The 20,035-nt window shown below is 40.3% G+C and overlaps 1 protein-coding gene across 5 annotated transcripts in view; it reads right to left on the bottom strand.

Moving 5' to 3' along the window:
- Nucleotides 1–20,035, bottom strand: part of PSD3 (pleckstrin and Sec7 domain containing 3) — a 736,339-nt gene that overhangs the window by 390,267 nt on the left and 326,037 nt on the right. Inside the window, exon 1 of one of the 5 annotated variants that reach the window (XM_059384340.1) lies at nucleotides 19,622–19,851. The exons of the other annotated variants lie outside the window; for them this stretch is intronic. The gene's annotated coding sequence lies outside the window, so the exon portion shown is untranslated. Of the gene's footprint in view, nucleotides 1–19,621; nucleotides 19,852–20,035 lie in introns of those variants that run through there. 5 annotated transcript variants of the gene reach the window in all.

Below are 20,035 nucleotides of genomic sequence, written 5' to 3'. Positions count from 1 at the left end.
AACATTACTCCTTAAGTCAGCTCATGATTTTTATTTAACCTACTCTTTCGACAAGATTTTACTGAGTGCATACTATATGCTAGGCACTGTTCTTAGTGCTGGAAATTCAACAATGACTAAAGCAGACAAAAATCCCTTCCCTAGTGGAGGAGCTTACATTTTAGTGAGGAGAGAGGTGATAGTAACTAAAATAAGTAACATATACAGTATGTTAGTGACATGGTTAGGGAGAAAAAAGTAAAGCAGGCAAGGGGAATATGAGGCTCTGTGGGGAAAAGGGTTAGAATTTTAGAGAGAAGGTAGCCAGGTAAATGCTCACTAGAAAGACCAAAGTGAAGGGACTTACCATGAGACTGAGAGATAGCATTCCAAGAAGATGAAATAACAAGGGCAAAGGAAGAGGTGGAAACCTGTCTGGTGTGTTCAAAGAAGGGAGAAGAAGCCAATGTGAGTGAAGCAAAGCAAGTAAGAAGGGTGAAAGGAGATGAGATCATAAAGGTATGGGGTATATTTTGTAGGGACTTATACATCATGGTACGGACTCTGGCTAATGCTCTGAGATGAAAAGCCAACAGAGATTGAAAAAAAAACGCGGAACACTAGATAAAAGGATATTGTAATAAACCATTGTGACTTGGACCATTTGGATCATGACAGCATTTGGTATGGTGAAAGAACTGAATTCTTAATATATTTTGAAGGTAGAGCTGACAAGATTGCTGATGTGCTAGATTAAAGGCCTAGTGAAATCACCTAAGGAGTGACGCAATGAAGAGATGCTCACAACTCCCAACAACTAAAGGTCTTTCCAGTAACTGTAACAATGAAATCACAGGTTTGATGCGCTAGTTATAATTTTACAATACATATTAGAATATACACCTATTAATGAAACATGCTCATTCACATATTTTCTATAATATCTCATATACCATGAATAGTGTCTGTACCAAACTTGGGGAAATGCTATCTAAATAAACTTGATACATTCTATGCACGTGTGTGCATGCACACACACACACACACACTACACACACACACACGATGAAAATGCATATGCCAATACAGAAATAGTACCAATTCCTTGTTGGTAGAATAGTTTGTTTTCTTCTCTGTGCTTTTCAAGTTGTCTTCAATGAATATATACTTTACTTTTGAAAATATACATGTGCATTTCATTCAAATGAAGTTCTATGACTTATTAAACTCAACACCGAAAAAACAAAACAAAACAAATTCAAAAAATGGGCAGAAGACATGAAAAGACATTTCTTCAAAGAAGACATACAAATGGCCAACAGACACAAGAAAAAAATGCTCCACATCACTTGGCATCAGGGAAATACAAATCAAAACCACAGTGAGAAACCACCACACACCAGTCAGAACTGCTAAAATGAATGACCTAGGAAACAACAGATTTAACGAGGATGTGGAGAATGCATTGGTAGGAATACAAATTGGTGCAGTCACTCCTCAAAACAGTATGGAAGTTCCTCAAAAAGTGAAAAATAGAGCTACCCTATGACCCAGCAATTATACTAATAGTATACTATATATACACACACACACACACACTATATGTATTTATAAATATACTAGTATTTATCCACAGGATACAAACACAGTGATTTGCTGTTTATAGCAGCAATATCCATAATAGCCCAACTATAAAAAGAGCCCAGATATCCATCAACAGATGAATGGATAAAGAAAATGTGGTGTATATATGTGTGTGTATGTGCGCATGCACATATGTGTATGCATATATGCAATGGAATATTACTCAGCCATCAAAAAGAATGAACTCTTGTCATTCACAGCAACATGGATGGAACCAAAGGGTATTATGCTAAACTAAATAAGTCAGAGAAAGATAAATACCATATGATTTCACTCATATGTGGAATTTAAGAAACAAAACAGATCAACATAGGGAAAGGGAAGGAAAAGTAAAATAAAACAAAAACAGAGAGAGAGGCAAATCAGCACTGGGTGTTTTATGCAACTGATGAATCACTAAATTCTACCTCTGAAACTAATAAAAAAAATTATGTTCTTTGTTCCTGGTTTGATCTGATGGGTAAGGCTTTTAGCTACATATCCAGGACAGAAAGGAACTAGGATATAGACCTTCAAAGTGGGGGTGGAGAATTATGCTCAGAAACAAAAAACACAGGCCCAGATAGTAGTATACATAATACTACCAGTAGCAGACACAGATAGTATACATGATCTTAAAACTCCAGTGGACAGCATTCCACATGCAAAAATCGAGGTCCAGAAAGTAGAAGACAGACAGCAAATACAAGATGCTCTTTAATCAGCCATGAACAAGTTCTTGGGCACTGGTTAGACCAGGGACCAGCTCTCTACCAAGAGCTTCTTCACTGCTTTGTGGTAAACAAGTCTCCTCGACATATGCCAATACCATAATACCATATTTTAATGAACTGCGCAGATGCTTCCACATTATGTCATCTAAATTACCCAGGGGGTACCTGGGTGGATCAGGTCATGATCCTGGAGTCCTAGGATGGAGACACACATCAGGCTCCTTGCTCAGTGGGGAGTCTGATTCTCCCTCTCCCTCTGCTCCTCCTCTGGCTTGTGTGCTCTCTCTCTCTCTCTAATAAATAAATAAAACCTTAAAAGAAAAACATTACCCAGGTAAAATACACCCAGGTTTGTCTACATAGAGCTCAAGAGGAATAAGAGCAAGTTCAATGAAAGTCAGAGTGGGCTCTGGAAGAAACAGCCTATGCTTTCCCTCCCCATCCTAATGGCCTAATTTCATACCACTTAGTTAGGTTACCAAGATATCACTGTTCTTAACACTTTATTACTAACTGCCAAAAGACCATAAAATATGCATATTAAATGAAATGAGAGATGAAACTCTACAACATTCTGGTCAGCTCTAAGGTTTTCAAGTACTCCAGCTTGGTTAAGAATTAGGATGACTCTCTTCTAGCCTCAATCAGATCAACAACTCATTTTTATCTTCAAAATGTCACGTTGTACATCGGACAGACAGCCACTGGGTAAGGGAGGGTCAGTCTGAGAATGAAATGATAGAGGACTGTTCTAGATGCCTGCCCTGTATAGACAAAGCTCTCTAATCTCTCTAATAAAGAGCATAATTATGAATGGCTTTAAGTTATCTCACTTATCAAATGAATCATATGGCTTAACCAGTTATCACACAATGCCATCTGACAAAGCTCACACTCACACCTATATTCCTCTGGCAGCCCTGAGCAGGGCTTTTAGATTCTGAACAATCTTCTGCCAATAATTATAGAGTTTTAAGTTTTGATTTCATGTAGAGCTATGGCTTCATGATGTGATCAAGAAACATTAAGTCTAAAGTATTATCCAAAGGACTTCATTGTCTAATGTTAGAAGATGGGTTTCCTGGAAAGAAAATAGTCTGCGTCTGCTCTCCAAAAGTACTTCTGTGATTTGGAAAGCTAAGCACCATTATTCACTAAATGTGTCCTTTCTCTTTAAAACAACAACAACAAGGGGTGCCTGGGTGGCTCAGTGGGTTAAAGCCTCTGCCTTCAGCTCAGGTCATGATCCCAGAGTCCTGGGATCGAGCCCCGCATCAGGCTCTCCACTTCTCGGGGCTCCTGCTTCCTCCTCTCTCTCTGCCTTCCTCTCTCTCTGCCTACTTGTGATCTCTGTCTGTCAAATAAATAAATAAAGTCTTTAAAAACAACAACAACAACAAAACTACAAGGAGTTAGGGAAACTTTTTTAATACATGCAAACCAAAGTTCAACTTTTTAAAAATATTAATGTTCGATAAAACAAATATAAGCTTTCAGTGGCTGACAACCTATTTTGGCTAAAATCATTTCAAAAATATAACTTTGACCTTGTTTCGCAGTAATCTCAGCCAGTCTCTATATATTCTACAAATGACCCAAAGGAAATGGGCTTACCATACAAATCAGAATGGCAGATAACTCAAAAAAAAAAAGAAAGAAAGAAAGAAAAACCAACTGTAAAACAAACAGAAGGAAGAGGTCTTTGAAAAGGGAACTAAATCTCAAAACACCACTTCTTGTACTAAGCTCTCTCAAAAGCAGCCAAGGTACTGCTCCTCATTTTTACCAGAAGAGCAGCCACGGAAGCATGCCAGCATCCTAACTCAAGAGCACACAATTTACAAGTGGTCCAAATTGGTGAATTCATTGGTTTCCTGCATTATTATCTCACCAGAGAACAGAAAGAAAAGACATTCCTAGTGCAAACACATTTTCTCCATTGATCTTTGAGACACAAATCTAACTTACTTTCAGAGGAAAAATTTTCCATGACCAAAAAACAGCAGACTAAAGTTTCCCTTTAAAAGTTCCTTTGTCAAAAGGCAAACTTCCTTGGCTCCTCTAGGTACACCTTCCTCACAGAATTCTCTCTCCACCAAAGCACCTTTAGTTTGTTTTTCCTCATACAACTCATGGCCCTTCAAGGTGGAGCCTGTTTGCTACAACAAAGAGAAGGGAGTAACAGACAGGCTATGGCCAGTCACAGAGGAGGCCTACTTGGAGAAGAAACACTTCTGCAAATGTAAGTTGGAATCAGGATTACTCACCCAGAGAAAAACAAGTTTCCTAAGAAGGCTTTGCAGCTCCAGTAGTTCTAGAACACACCACTCACCACAGGATCACCCACTGTAAGTCAACTTAACACTGAGCTCAAAGTACCAATGGGGTTATCCTCCAAGTATTTTAGCACACAAAGCAAGCCTTGGGCTTGACTGTGGCTCTCCCATGACACAGTGATGACACAATTAGCTCCACACAGTATCTCTCTGCCTCCCACACAGCCTACGGCAGTGGACTGACAGATGTGGTAGTTACTTAGCAATACTTTGTGGTTATTTCACCCACATCATTCACATAGACAGACAATGCAGTGCCATCGTTCCATAAAAACTTTTCTCTCTCCTCCCACATACTGTTCCACATAATAATTTACATTATTACATGAACAAACAAAATAATGGCTCATGCTTTGTAAAAAGTAACCATCCCATGAGCGTTTAAGGATCCTACTGCTCATCCTTTTGTCCCCTGGGTCTCAAACTAAACTACTCTGCATTAATTCAAAGGAATGCAACTGCCAAGTAAATAAGCCTAAAGAGCTTAGAGCAAGAACTACCTTCTGTCTGAAAACATCCTGCCATCTCATGCCCAGCAGCTAAGCATCAGGCCCCCAATCAATCCTGTGATACAGGGTGGGGTGGGGAGGTGTGTACTGGAGGGAAGGCTAATCCAAAATGTCTCAAAACACTAAGGACAAACATGTGGGCCTTCCACAGATGACCTGGGTGGTTGGTATATATTTTGCTAATGCTAAATGAACTAAATGAACCCTAGTTGGTCTGCCCAGGCTGTGGTAAACATTTCAGTGTGATCCATAACAGACTGCACTCAATTTCTCTCCACTGCCATTCAATGCTTATCTGCACTCAGATAAAAATGACAGTTAATGTGTATTAAGCACTTTCACAGTTCTAGGCATTGTTCTGAGACTTTTACAGGCATTAGCATATTTAATTTTCGTATCAACTCTATGAAGTAGGTATCATTAGTATGTCTACTAGACAGACGGGAAAACTGAGGCACAAGTGAGCAGTATGCCAGAGCTGGGATGTGTATCCAGACAGGCTGACGTAAGAGAACACACTGCTTATCCTGCCTCCCTCAGACAGGGTTATGATGCCAGTGTTGTAAGGCCAATTTACAAACAGCAGTCAGATATGAGAGACATGTTGAAGATGTTCTGAAACAGCAGGAGAGTTGAATTATTCTTTCCATCTCATCATTAGCGGTGAAATTTGGGGCAAGCTGCGTCACTTCCTTAACCTTAGTATATTCATTCATCTGTACAACTCTGTGTGTGTGTGTCTGTATGTGTGTGTGCACGTGCGTCTGTGTGTGTGTGTGTGTGTGTGTGTGTGTGTGTGTGTGTGTGTAAGGGAGACTGGATGAATGTCCCTTCTCCCTCTAAAATTCTACAACAGGCATTAGTCTCTGATCTCAAACTCTGATCTCAAGGTTGTAAGATCAAGCCCCACATTAGGCACAGAAATTACTTAAAAATAAAACTTCAAAAAAATAAAATCTTTTCTTTAGTTTTAAGATGAGTTATATCTCACAATAATTTATAGTTTTTACTAATATACAGAGTTCGTTAATATTCAGTCAATGAGAGCTCTGCAGCAAAGGTTTTAGACATAAATATGTATCGAAGAATGAGTGCAATGACTAAAGAAAGCCTGGTACAATGTTAAGGTACAGAGGTCTTCCTCTTATGTTCTCTCAGAACATTATGAAATCAGGCATGGGACTTTCCTACTATACTTGGTAAGGTTACTAGAGTACTATGTACTCCTTAAAAGGTACTAAAACAAGAACCTAAGTAGGGGATGCAAAGTAAAAGAAGTCTCATAATTTCTGTTGGATAAAAATCAAGTTTATAACCTAAACTGTCTGGTAAACCTAGCCAGGAGTGACAATTCATGCTTAAGGCAGTTAGGTAGTACCTAACTTTATGGTGGCTTAGTAAATCGTCCTACTTGTTACGGCTTGCTCATATGTGTCCCTGTGTGTATGCATGTTTGTGTACAGCACAGAAGGGCAGGGAGAAATATGTTATGTATTTTTAGCAAGGACAACTCAGGAAAGCAGCCCCTAGAGGAGTGCTGGCGATGCCTGAAGTAGAATTCAGTATCACGCAGTTTAAGCTTCAGACAAAGCAAGTTCCACTTTCAACTATCTGATAAACCTGGGAGTTCTTTATTATACTCTGTTTTTGAAAATGTCTATTTTAAACTCACTCTCTCACTCACACACACACACACACGGTTTTAAAACCCACTAGCATGGAGGAATCAGTCACCCTTGCCATGAAGAGAAAGGGCTCCCTGGATCCCACACAGAAATGGAGAATAGAAGGGCAGGCACTGTTTGAACTAGGTAAAAAGAAGGATGCTGGTGAGCAGGTGGGCTTTTCTGGATTACACCCAGCCAGGTGGTATCAACCAATCATGCCTGGTGACTCAACCATGATGGTGATGGACAAATTCTATAGAGTTTTTCAAGAGATAGTTGTTTGCTGTTAACAGGCATGAACCATTCTCAGGAAGTCTCAGAAGGATCAGGGAAGGAAGAGTCTTCTATACTGAGCCACATCATCCATAGAAAAATCCCATATGACTCAGTATATGAAGGTGACAAAATGAATTTAAAAGCATAAACTAACAAAGGGCCCCTGGCCCCTTCCTTTGTTTAATTATAACCTATTCTATTTGCAAGTAGAATGCTCAAGGCCAATGGAGGTATACAGCTGATAAAAGCACCCTAGCTACTAGCTGGAGGAGCAGAAAGGCAGTGAAGAGCCCCTTCTCTGCTGTTTCCAGCGCCAACAATCTGATGGACTTCACCATCCTCCCATTTTAGTCAGTATTTCAAGTGTCTTACAATCCCAGGAAGCAGTACCTGCAGCTTACCGCTGGATACGCAATGAGACTGAGGATCACACCAACTAGCATTCAACCCATAACCAGTGCTCCTTGAACAAAAACCACAACTACTCTGTAGAGCATGCCATTATCCCAAAGGAGCTCAAGACTGTACAGTTCCAAAGTTCACATGACTTTACAACCCCTCTGTGTTGCAGAGACTACTTAGAGGTAGGTTATCAGAGATAGTTTATTTTTGACATAAAAATGCTCCCACCATGGGCTTAAATAAAAAAATCTTTTTTTGATATCTTCATAGCAATCTAAATGTTTTCTTTATGGGTCCCTAGCTGGCTCGGCAGGTAGAGTACATGACTCTTGATCTTAGGGTTGTAAGTTCAAGCCCCACATTAGGAATAGAGATTACTTAAAAATAAAACCTCAAAAAAATAAAACCTTTTCTTTAGTTTTAAGATGAATTATATCCACAATAATTTACAGTTTTACTAATATACAGTCTTTGCTCATGTTCAGTCAATGAGAGCTCTGCAGCAAAAGTTTTAGACATAAATATGTATCGAAGAATGAGTGCATTCACTAAAGAAAGCCTGGTAAAATGTTAAGGTACAGAGATCTTCCTCTTATGTTCCATATGTCAGAACATTATGAAATCAGGCATGGGACTTTCCTTGGGCAGAGACCCATAAATTTTCATATTACTCTAACTTTTAAAAAGAACATATTCAGTTTCTAAGTTGTTTTTTCCACTGTTAATGCAACACTCTAGCTGTCTCTGCTGTGGTGTTAATAAAAACTGAAATCATCAGAAGAATTATGGGGACCCATAACTGGAAGTTATTGTTCTAGACAGCCAAATATCAGCATGAGGAATTAAACTCACCATATTTAAAAATGTAAGTAAATGAGTCAGACATTATTTAAATTTTTCTTCTTTTTTTTTTTTTTTTTTTTTACTCTTTATGCAATGAAGTGCTGTGAGAGGCATTAGGAAATTCCCTCTCCCTGAAAGATGTATGCAAAGAACTCTGTATTCTGGATTTTTCTCCTCTTCTAATAATAGCTTTGAGATAAAGCTTTAAGCCTCACTCAGCACCCCTGACTGAAGGACACCAAGAGGTACAAAGCACAGAGGAGAGTAAAAAGGAAATGAGTATGCAATAATGTCCCTTGCTGCTAATTTAAGCTTTATGCTTAATGGAATAGTATTAAAAGCACAGTGAAAATACAGGCATTTTCAAGTATACAGAATGACTTAAGGAGTAGGACGACAGTGAAGGGGGTGGTGATAACTGACATTTCCTTGCACACTGTGTTAAGCACTTCAGCTAAGCATTACCTTAGCTGAAACACCTCTGGAAGTATTACTGTATTACTGTCCTTTTACAAAGGACAAAGGGGAGGGTTTTTCCCCCCAGGGCAATACTGTCAGGAAATGGCCAGCTTGGGCTATGAAAATGAATCTCCTGAAATAAACAGATTCTTACCCCTACAAGTGATTCTAAGCCATCACATACTTTGGAATTCTAGCCCTCAAAGAGATCCAGCAGTTAGCTCGAAGGGAATGCATAAAATATTTAGAGCAACACTTGCATTAATACTCTTTAAATCATATAAATATATCCATAATTACATAAGAGCTGTAGCTTCCCAAGGATAAACTATGAGTTCTGGAAATTATTCATCAAATACAAAGAAGTCATAAAAAGAAAGTAAAGGAAGGTCCCCTTCAATCCTCAGAGAGTTCTAAAGAAGGTGGGATTTACTACAAGGTGATCTCTCCTCTATTCTTTTTCATATAAATGATGTGAGGTAGACATGCATATGTCCCAACAAAAACATGAGGCCTTATGTATGAACAATTTAGTGTTCAGCTAAATAGAATAATGATCCTCCTTCCATTCACCATTTATAGCTCTTTTTTTTTAAAGATTTTATTTATTTATTTATTTGTGTGTTTGTTTGTTTATTTGACAGAGATCACAAGTAGGCAGAGAGGCAGGCACAGGGAGAGGAAGAAGCAGACAGCTTGGCGCCAGGCTCTCTATCCCCAGACCCTGAGATCATGACCTGAGCCGAAGGCAGAGGCTTAGTACCCTACTGAGCCACCCAGGCATCCCGCTCTTACTCTTCTATACCCTTAAACCCAAACCACATTGTGATTAAACCATTTCCACTGAATACTCTGAAGCTAGAAAATCAAAATAGAACACACTGGATGTGCTTGCAATTTCAACCACAACTCCTACTCCACCTTAAATAGAAAGGGCTGCTTTCTCATGGAAAAATAAGATTTATTACTAGCAAAGTTAGAAGCACAAAAACAATAACTTATAAGGGAAACTGTTCACTAGCAGGGTTCCTTTGCAACAGATTTTAATTGGGAGAAAAATAGAGCAGTCAAATTCCAGAATAATCTAGTCTGCACAGCATTTATTTTGGGTATAAAGAAAATGATGTCATTATAGGGTTTAGGATCCGAAACAACTGTCCCATACAAAACTGGTTACAATGACCAGTTCATTCCAAATTGGTGGGAAAAGCCTTGTATTCAAATCCAGGAATGTACAGCCTTGGATGGTTCAAAGTATGTCATGGGAGTTCACAAACTAGTCTAGATTGTCTAAAGTCTTGTTATTTAAATAGAACAAAGTTTTAACTTGAAGGTAAGTTTATTCTTAGAAGAAAAAATCAGGAGATAAAATTATATTTAGTAAATTAGAATTTTTTCTTCAAAAGTTAACAGCATCTTTCACTCTTACCATTCTGATTTGAGATTATATTACACATAGACGCTTGGCACATCTATACAGATATTCTCTTAAGGAGGACAGGGAGAGGAGAGGCTGTCATATCAGCAGTAAGCTGGAGAAATCCTCCAACTTGCTGGAGTAGTTGCCCCCTGGGCCTTTGGAATCTGTGCCATCCCAATGACGTGGCCCTGTCTGTGGTCCCAGAATTAGTGACATAGGCAGGGTGGCAACTCCATCCTCAGGCATCACTTCCAGGGTACAGGGCAGGGCTTCAGGAGACAGGTTACTTCCAACTAAGAGAGGTCTGAAACCACCACATCAACCCCCCTCTTAGTTATGTCAGTCGCACAAAATCAGGGCTACTTGAGCCCTCTGAGTCCCTCTTCTCCCTCAGGTGAAGAAGCTTCACAGACCTCATTACTACATCAGTTAGGACACAGCAGAAAAGAGAATCACAAATAAATCGAACTATAACCCAGTCTAAGAGTCTGACAGGAGAGAATACTGCAACTAATGTTTTGAATAAAATAAGCATATATAAATCAAATAAATCCTTTCTATTTTTGCTAACCAATAGCACAGATTAACTCTCCACTCCTACTGATACCTTTGCCTTAAGTCAGTGGTATGAGCCTAAATCAAAGCATTCTCCAGGACTGGAAAGAGTGGCATCCCTCACTGTGATGGGATGTATTTTAAACTCAGGGCAATGTGCCAACTCCGAAGTTGTCTGTGGTACTGAAAAAAAATAAAAATAGGGAAAGGAGATTTTCAGATCTCCTCATGACCAGAAAATATTCTTGATAAGCCACTCAGTGCATGTACTCAGCTTTATCAATCAGAATACCAATGTTTTGATTGGCACTATCATTATCAAGAAAGCAAAGGCAAAGAATTCCCTGAAGAAACACTGATGTTGCCTTGCTAAACCTCACTTAGGCTTCAAAAACACAAGCAGGTCCTTCAGCCTGGATGCCAACAGACACTTACTACAAGCTTGGGGAACAATGAATGTCCTTGAGGCTTTTGTTGAAGAAAAAACAAACAGAAAGGGTGATCAACAGAATAGTTTCTACCATCCTGCGAAAGGAGATAATTTCCTCATGAAAGTATAGAGAGTTCAAACTTCTGCCATCGCTACAAGAAAAATTCAGTCTAGAATCCTCTCATGTTTCAAGGAGGTTGCCCTCACAGAGAGAGCCTCAGACAGCTGATGCCTTCATAAATGCTAAAATCAATACACTAACTGAAAAAAAGAATCAATTTTAAAACATCGTGGTAACCTGGACTTAGTGCTATACAAAAAAATAAAAGACAGCCTCTGCCTTCAAGGAGGTTGTAAGCTCTATACAAGCCATCAGAAGAATCTGACTGTTGTCCCTCTCCTTTTCCCTCACTGCCACTTCTTTCTCATGGTCTCACAAACGAAGAGGAAAACTACAGGGTCATGGCATGCTGGCTCTGGAAAAAGATTTTTTTTAAGTATTGCGTAGCCCAACTCCTTCATTTTAAAGACAAAATCAGCTCAGAAATGGGTAAGTGACATGTCCAGAACCACAGAGCTAATGTAAAGGACTAGAAAAACCGCAGGTTCCCGACTGCCAATTATACACTTCTTTGGGTTAAAAAGGAAAGAATAGCTCTCCTAAATGCAGGGGATACAATATCCAGTGGATATTCTAATATCCACTGGATAACTAAGAATCAAGAGAGAATTACATGGACTCTAAACTCCTCCATTTTGGTTTCATTTCAGCTGCTTTGGGTCACACTTCTGCTTTCATGTGAGAAAGGACTTTAAGAAGGGATAAAGAAGACTCAGACTGAAAAGGGGTAATTGGTAGATGCTGCTTTCCTGGAAGAACAATACAAAAGTCAACCTGTGTACATAGCCTAAAAAAAGACCATGGAGGAATGGAAAATGGCCTCTCCTTCCACTTGCTCTCCATCTTGTCAGTGCTGTGAGCACTGCTGCTAATTTCAGTGTTATTCTACCTGCTCCAGTTCCACAGTCTGCTCACTATTTTTCAATTTGTTTTTGTAAAGAAGATTCTAATTGATCACAGAGAGCTAATGTAAGAAGCCAATTAGTAAGATTTCATGGAGTCAAGTAATGGGTTTTTTGGAGCTGAAAATGTATGTTGTAAATTATTTAATCTAATCTTATTTTCCGTATGAGTGAATGGGGAGACAGGTTAGGAATTTAGATAGAGACAGAACAAGAGCCAGAGCCCACATCTTCCAGCTCCCAGGACAGCATTCCTCCAACTACTACTTGCATCACCAGCAGACACAAGACTATTGTAGATGTCTACCTTCCATAGACAGGTCTGGAAGCAACTTGGGCTTACCAGAATCTCCCTGGTTGATGTGCAATGGCCACATCAATATAGCAACTTAAAGTCCATGTCTGTCAGTGGCTACTGAGGCTCAGCAAGATAAGAATGTGGAATGGAGAAACAACTGGGAAGACATAAGCGTGGTTAAATATTCAGGGAAAGGAAAAAAAAATCCCATGACAATTTGAATTCTGAGGACAGAGGAGACAGGAAAGGCAGAAGAAAGAAAACAAAATAGAGAAAAGATGCTACCAAAAAAGCAAATATTCTGTCAAATAAATAAATATCTTTAAAAGTGGGGGGGGGGGTGTGCTGAGTGGCTCATATGGTTAAGCGTCTGCCTTCAGCTCAGGTCATGATCCCAGGGGCCTGGAATCGAGCCCGGCATCAGGCTCCCTGCTTAGTAGGGAGCCTGCTTCTCCCTCTCCCTCTGCCATTCCCCTCACTTGTGCTCTCTGGCTCTATCATTCTGTCAAATAAATGAATAAAAATCTTTAAAAACAATGAGTAAAAAGAATGGCATAAGAGCACAGGAAGGATAGCTGGTATCCATATAATATACAATATTTTGAGGGGAAAAATACCTAAATCTTGTTTTCACAATGAAACTTCCTTTTTAAGTACTTTAAGAAGGTATATCTAATTCAATTTTTAATCAACTTGGTGTACAGTTATAGGAGACTGCTGTCTTTGAGTATGGTTTCATAAAACAAGATAAATATTACTTCTACACTAGCCAACCATGGGTGGATTTTAATACTTCACACATACTGGATAGGGCAACCCCACCCTTGGCTCACAGCCTAGCTTCTGTAGTTGGATCTCTCAGCCTACTGCCAGAGCTGGCCCCATGGCTGTGTGGCTCGGAGACCTCCCAAAAAGACCTCAGTGCCAAAGGAAGAGACACTGATGACTCAGGAGATGGCCAGCTCTCCCTCTGCAGCAACCAAATGAATCCAGACATGGAGCTAATAATCAGTGCTGACATTTCAAACATCTACTGACTATGGCTCAAATATAAGTGCCGTATGTTCTCTCTCAAGCTGGGATATTTCTGGGAATAGCCGTGTGTGTGTGTGTGTGTGTGTGTGTGTGTGTGTGTGTGTGCACGTGAGCACATGTGGAAGGATAGTGGGTGCCTGTTTTGTTCAACCTAAATTTCCCAGTGAAATATTTTGTTAATAAAAATGTTTTTATCCTTTAAAAAGAAGAAAAGAAAAAAAAGGGTGCCTGGGTAGCTCAGTTGGTTAAGCAAGGTAATTCAGCTCAGGTCATGATCCCTGGGTCCTGGGATCAAGCCCTGTATCGGGCTGCCCCTGCTCTGTGGGGAGCCTGCTTCTCTTTCTCCCTCTGCCTGCCACTCCCCCTGCTTGTGCTCTCTCTCTCTCTCTCTCTCTCTCTCTGTCAAATAAATAAATAATCTTTTTTAAAAAAGTTATAATTCAAAGGATTGGGATGTGAAATCCGTATTGCTTACCAATGAGGAGCCCCAGAATGATCAGTAAATTTACCAGGACCCTAATGAGAAGGTGGATCCCAGGGAACAGGCAGTTTCTTATTAAATTAGAACATGCCGACATGTTTTTTGCTATGCTTCAGGTGGATAGTTTGGTTCCCTCATTTTCAAGCTTAAGAAAATGCCCAGCAATTTCCATGATGAATTCAAAATTATAGTCAAGGATGGGACACACCAGCTTCCCAAGGTCAAGATGCCAGAAAATGCAAAACCAAACTCATCTTATATTGATTTAGTCCTTAGGTTTATTCTTCATCACCTACTAAATCGATCGGCCATATCCCCACCTCCAATCCTGAAGCTGTACTTACATGTTTGACATTTAAGCCCCTATTGATCTACTTGTCCCAAAGTTTAAGCAAGATAAATATCTGAGACCTCACCTTTGGAATTAGGAAGAAGTGTGAAATCTTGATCAATGATCAACAGAATCTCTACTTAAATTGAGACTGGAGGCTCTACAACAGAGCCTATCCCTCTAAAACATGGTAATACACTTGGGATACTCAGGCAATCACATAAAAAATCGGTGTTTCTCTTACCAACCCTTGACTTTTGAAGTCATGAATCCTGGAATTCTTTAGCTGAATTATTTCAATGAGAATGACACTTTCCATGGGTCTCTAACAGTTGGCTCAGTTGACCCAAGGAACACTACACACACAAGTTATAGAAGGCAATGACTATCTCACACTACTTGGGCCAGTTCTATGCCTTCTGATTCGTAAGTTGCAGAGACAGCTTTTAACTTTTTATCTTTCAGCAGCAAAATACTGAAGAAATACAAATGTTTCCCTATCATTCTGTCACCTAGAAATGGAGTCTTGTCCTGGGAAAGCCAGACTTGAATGTCTATACTTGATAAATGTGTTCCTCTAGTGAATAAGATTTAGATTAAGAACTTAAGAACCAGGATGGATGAATAGTACTGAGAACCAAGCCACAGCAATGCAAACATCTCACACAGAGCCTGGCAAAAGCCCCCTCCTCTGCCCTAAAGGGATTACTGCCTCCAGCGAAAAGAATATTCATACTCCATTTCTTCTCATGGTGGCATCTCTATTTCAGCTACCACCTACCATGGCATCCTTTTTTTCTCTCCCCCCTGTCAGGTATGCATAGTTCCTGTAACAACAGATCTGAGACATGGAAACCCTAAGTAAAGATGATTAGTTCTAGACACTACAAAACAAAGCATGCCAAGGTCAGTGGATTATAGGCAGGAGAATATGATACCTAACTCTTAACACCCTGTCACCCTTAAAGGGTTTTCCTTATATTTAGGTCCCACAAGTCACCACAGCATCCCTCAAATGATGTTTAACCCCATTACTCACTTGTTTTATGCTTTTGAAGATAACTGCCCTAAGTTATTTTTTATTTATTTATTTTTAAAAAGATTTATTTATCTATTTGACAGACAGAGATCACAAGTCGGCAGAGAGGCAGGCAGAGAGAGAGAGGAGGAAGCAGGCTCCCTGCCGAGCAGAGAACCCAACTTGGGCCTCGATTCCAGGACCCTGTGACCATGACCCAAGCCGAAGGCAGGTCATGAGCCACTGAGCCACCCAGGTGCCCCATGTCCTAAGTTATTTAAAAGGAGAAGAAAGAACTGGTCACTAAGATGATGGATATAATAAGGTAAAGACCGAAAAAGGAAGATATCCAGTCTACCATCTCCACCCCCACATACAAAAAAGTCTTCTGTCCAGCGGCCTTTGTTTTACGGAGGAGAGGAAGTTATTCTTCCCACGTCTCACAATGAGTAGCAGAGTCGGGCCAATGGAGATGCTCAGGGCCTCACTTAATGCTTCCTCTGCTAAAAGGTACAGTCTCAGTAAAGGACCAGCTGAATCAACAAAAGGGAGTGGCTTCTTTGAGAACATTCTGAGCACAGAAATTATACTGCCCTAGCCTAGCCCCTTCGAAATGCAGGCTTCTAGGTATGCCAGGAGCATTCAACAGCAGATGGGACAAACAACCTTCACAAAGTGGTGGGATGAAGTCCAAAGACACCAACTCTAGACAGCGACATGGTTCCTCTCTCTCCAAAGCACAAATAGTTTAATGTACCTAAGCCAATCAGAAGGAATAAGCTAGTCCTTTCAATATCCACTAAGAAAAACAAATTTAAAAACCCAAAGGGCACTTCGCAGTCTACCTAGTACTTTCATACGCATTATAGTATCTCACACTCACAACAGTCCCATTTTCCAAGAAACAGAGAACCAAACTGAAGTCTCGCCCCTGGTTCACAGCTGGTAAGCAGCAAGGCTGGCAGCTGAGCCCCTTTCTTCCAACTCCACATTCAGTGCACCTACTTGTATCCTCCCTCCACCCAATGTTATTACTGACAAAAAGCCAAACACAACAGTCGCTCAAAGGGCTAACTGAACCACACCCTCTAGTCAGCTAAACAATGACTAAAATCCTTGCTGGAACCCAACCCAGGCTCTGCCTCCCCAGAATTTCAGGACTGAGCATTTTCACAGTAGGTTCAGACCAGGCATGCCTTGCTATCCTCTATGAACTCTGGCCTGATCACATGAATCACAACAGTGTAGCTACAGCTGGACCTGCCAAATGCATTGGGCTCTTAGAGACACAACCCAGCTGTGCAGGCAGGTTCCTTACAAGGGTACTCCCAAACATTCCAAACATTGTGCTGCAGAAGAGGGAGGAACTGAGCTATAAAGGGAGCTGGCAAATGTGACAGAACTTTCCATTCCACTTCTGTACTTTTGCACCATTAAGGTAGTTTAAAACTGGTTCCCAAAGAGTGTCAGGGATCATGCCTTAAAGAATACATTAAAACCGGAGCGCTGGGGTAGCTCAGTGGGTTAAAGCCTCTGCCTTCAGCTCAGGTCATGATCCCAAAGTCCTAGGATTGAGCCCTGCATGGTGCTCTCTGCTCAGAGGGGAGCCTGCCTCCCCCCACCTCCCTGTCTGCCTCTCTGCCTACTTGTGATCATTCTCTCTCAAATAAATAAATACAATCTTTAAAAAAAAAAAAAAAAAAGAATACACTAAAACCATCAGGAGGTTCCTTCTGAGAAGAGGGAGCAAAATGGGGAGAAAAGAGAACTTCAATTTCAGTTCTTAGCATTGGCACATATTCCTTTCATATTTTTGAAAACTAGTTCAAAATGAAATTTAAAAGCTATAATGACTTCCTGGGAAAGTCAGGGTGACAAACAGAAACTGACACTAGACAAAGTAAACTAGTAACACAGAAGAAAATCATTGTAAACAAAAGCTTAAGAAACACTGATCTAGACATGAGACCTTTATAAAGCAAAATGGGCAGAGTCTCATATACAAACTGAATTTTCCTTTCACAGTAATAGAAGAATAGAGAAATTTTTGGAAGAGCAAAAAATTTGTTAGTACTTGGGACTTTTGCCAGGCGTTTCCACATATTTTATCTTACTTTTTTAAAGATTCTATTTAATTATTTGAGAGCAAAAACACACACATGCTCAAGTTGGGGGAGGGTCAGAGGGAGAAGCAGACACCCCACTGAGTAGGGAGCCTTACATGGGGCCCCATCCCAGGACTCCAAGATCGTGACCTAAGCCGAAAGCAAGACCCTTAATCAATTGAGCCACCCAGGTGCCCCATGTTTTATCTTATGTAATCTCAAACCACGGAAGAAAATATATTATCCACAAGTCATAGTCCAGGAAATTTAAGTTAAGCAGCTTCAAACTGCTGCACAGCTACTAACTCCTGGAGCATTAAGATAGAAAGGGCCAAGCTGGAAATACAGATAAACCCTCTAAGAAGAGCCACCACTACATGAAAAAGGACAGTCTACACCTACAGAAAGAACACAGAAAGAATGGCCTGGTTCTAACAATCGCTTCAGTTTTACTCCTAGTGTGGGTCACATTCCGCCTGAGGTACACGTGTGTGCAGTCCTGTGCTCCATATTCAAAGACGATGGAACTGACAGGACACACTATCAACAGGACATGAGCATAAAGAAGTTTTCACAAAGTGTTGCTAGCTGGCACTAACCTACCCTTTTTTTCTCTCAGCCCTCCTTGACCCCTAAGGCTCCACTGCAGCGATAACTGCTGGGCTAGTGGCAGGGAAGACTGCCTGGCATGCGGCACAGGGCACCACCTGGAACCCTGCCGTGCTTACAGTGTGGGCAAACCCAAACTCCAAGTTCATGACTGCCGCTCTCTAAGGTCCAAGCCCTCTCACGTGCCTGATGTAAGGAAGGGCAATTTAAACATAACAGCAGCCAGTTTACCAACATTTATTGAGCTTTTATTAATGCAGGAGAAATTCTGCTAAGTGCTTCCCACGTATTGCACCTCAGTTTATCTTCACAGCAACCACCTCTCAGGTTAGGTGCTATGACCATCTCTAGGTCCCATACAAAGAAACCGCAAATGAAGAGTGGTTAAGCAACTTACCAGAGGTCAAACAGTAAGAAATAGAGATAAAATTCAGTCAATGGGCCTGTAATTCCCAAGTCCAGGCTCATAACTACTATGTCTCTCACAAACTATGTTTCACATCCTTTTATCAAGCATTCTCTTTGTCCTTTGTTATTAAAGCTATGAAACAAAATATCCAAATAGAAAGAGGCTTTTTTTATACTGATGGCCAGGTAAGATAAATAACATTATAAAATATTAGATATATGAATTTAAAATTATGAACTTAAACACTGTTATCAAAGCAAGAAACTTCAACTTACCCAATACATACCTACAAATACATCTGTTAGAATCAGCTGACTGTCCTAGGCATTTATACGCCTGGGTTCTCACAGGCTCCCAGGTATTCAGGAATCCTTTAACCCCAAGCATTTCAAGAATGGACCCCTCCACAAATAACAACACTCTGGGTTCAAGTTCCCCCCTTTACCATCACTGACCTTATATTTATGAATACGAAACGAGAGAGAACTTCTCATTAATAAATTGTGGAGCTGAAATTCCCTCAGTTCCAGAAAAAAAATATTCCCTATGCCTTTTTTCTTTAGATAATCAGCTAGCCTTTAAGGTTTCAAACCTAATGCTAACTTCTAAGACAATCATGTTTCTACACTAACAGCGCAGCCAACTCTCCCTTTAGAGTAGTCAGAACAGACCCCAGTAAATGACCAAGCTCAAACTGGTAACCTTCCAATGCCTGGATGCAGTTTCAGAAAAGGTAGCTGAAAGCACACTATATTCTAAGAACACCAAGCTATGTCTGAACACTCAAGAAGCAGCACAACTCTATTAAGGAAAAAAATCTCATCCTGTCCAAACATTACAGACCCTGTAACAAATACACCCTTTTCATTTTTGTCAACCTTATTTAGAAAACAATATATATGAGTTATCATTTTCCTAAGTTTCTAAGACCTCCTTACGATGTTTTCCATTTTTAAAAAAAGTTTAAAATCCAAAGAATTTTCTGTAACTTCAATTATATATAATTCAGTACTGCCTAGAACCAAAGAAAATAAACTGAATTCCAGTTACCTCCGTCAGCAGTTTGCCCATAATCTTACCAGGAATACAAAGAACATTCTCCTGTTCCATCTGTTCAGCAAACCTTCATCTTCAGCAAGGCCTCTTTTAATGTACTTATACGGCTGCTTCTGTTGTGAGTACAAACCGCTACACACTGACTCTGCAGTGACATTCTCCCAGAATGCCACTATGTCCCTCAGGGGCTGAGGGATAAGAACTTGAAAGAAGTGAAAGGAGCACTCCCTCCTCCCCCTCTGCCTAGACTCCCCTCTCAACAGGCAGCTTCCCTCCAAGAGATCAGCTTCAAAAGTCCAGACCCAGTAAAGTCACACATGACCTCACAAACCTCCAACTTAACTCTTTAGAAGCCAGACTGCGAACTGACAACAGGGAGAAAGGGCAACTGTCTTAGCTGATTTTGGAGTGGTTGTTCTTAACGAAGAAAAGAGAAG

This window comes from Mustela nigripes, chromosome 18 (genome assembly GCF_022355385.1).
Source record: "Mustela nigripes isolate SB6536 chromosome 18, MUSNIG.SB6536, whole genome shotgun sequence".
Taxonomy (NCBI): Eukaryota; Metazoa; Chordata; class Mammalia; order Carnivora; family Mustelidae; genus Mustela; species Mustela nigripes.
This window is presented reverse-complemented; position numbering and strand designations above follow the sequence as displayed.